The sequence below is a fragment of the Vombatus ursinus genome, unplaced genomic scaffold (genome assembly GCF_900497805.2).
Source record: "Vombatus ursinus unplaced genomic scaffold, bare-nosed wombat genome assembly UNPS02015411.1, whole genome shotgun sequence".
Classification (NCBI taxonomy): domain Eukaryota; kingdom Metazoa; phylum Chordata; class Mammalia; order Diprotodontia; family Vombatidae; genus Vombatus; species Vombatus ursinus.
In genome coordinates this window covers 46,228-47,256 of record NW_020955189.1, presented here as the reverse complement: position 1 = coordinate 47,256, position 1,029 = coordinate 46,228, and the positions used below count along the sequence as shown (strand labels likewise).

General features: G+C 64.9%; 1 protein-coding gene across 1 annotated transcript in view; it reads right to left on the bottom strand.

The window, feature by feature from the left end:
• Positions 1-527, bottom strand: part of LOC114032264 (zinc finger protein OZF-like) — a 15,151-nt gene extending 14,624 nt beyond the window's left edge. The window contains exon 1 of the mRNA XM_027847508.1: positions 416-527. The gene's annotated coding sequence lies outside the window, so the exon portion shown is untranslated. The remainder of the gene's footprint in view (positions 1-415) is intronic.
• Positions 528-1,029: the final 502 nt, after the last annotated feature.

Sequence of the window (1,029 nt, the reverse complement as noted above, 5' to 3'; positions counted from 1 at the left end):
TTGTACAAGGAGTCCCGAGGGGGGAGGGAAGCCACATGGTCAGATCTGCATTCTAGGAAAATCACTTTAGAGGCTGACCCCGGGGCAGGCAGACCCAGAGTGGCCACTACTGCCGTCCAGGCCCGAGGGAACGAAGGCCAACACTACGACTGGGGCGCCAGGCAGGACTAAGCAGCAAAGCCGCATTCGATCTCGAGGCTCCAGCCTTAAAGCTCCACGAGGGAGGGGCGGGAGAAAGGGAAACCAGGTGAGACCGCAGTTTTGCCTAATTTGGGCTCGCGTCTAGTCCCGCCCACTGTCAGACCAATGAACGTGTAAACTCGTAGAGCGGGGATGATGATTGGTCTGAGGCTGAAAACATGGCGCCCGAGGCTCCGCCCCCGCCCCCCCCTTCCCCTCGGGTCTTGGGTTTTACCTTGCTCGCTTTCTGGAAGGTGCCGTTGCCTCTGCCACCCCTCCCCCACCCGCCTCGGCCCAGAATCGGGGCGGTCCTGAGGCCAGAGCGGGCTGGGAGCCGCGAGAAGACGCAGGAGATCCCGAAGAGGCGACTTCCGGCGCAAGAGGCGCAGAGAAAAGGAGATCACGTGGGAAGCGGCGCCTCCTGGAGCCGCGAGGGCCTCTGGGAAACGTAGTTTAAAGGCTTGCGGCAACTAGTACGCATGCGCAGCTGGTCTGGCTCCGAGGTTTTCTCTCAGTTCGCCCCCTCCACCCCATCACGACAATCCACCGGTTACTTAGGCGACTCGGGGCGTCCCCCCGCCCCCGGGGTCGTGGTCATCCTTCCGGGCTGCCCCGGGCCGGCCCCTTCGGGGTTGAGCTATCGCTAGGCGCCCGCTTTCCCAGTCGCGTGGGGTGGGGAGCGTCCACAAGGGCTGCGGCCGGGGGCGTGGGGGTGGGGTGGGTGCTGAGGCTCCGACGGGCCCCAGATGAGCGGGGGGAGCAGGGTCTTCTCCGTGTCAGCCTCAGCATCCAGCCCTGGCTGCGTCCTCACGCTCCGCCCCTCTCTGTGCCTTACCCTTCCCAGGCTCA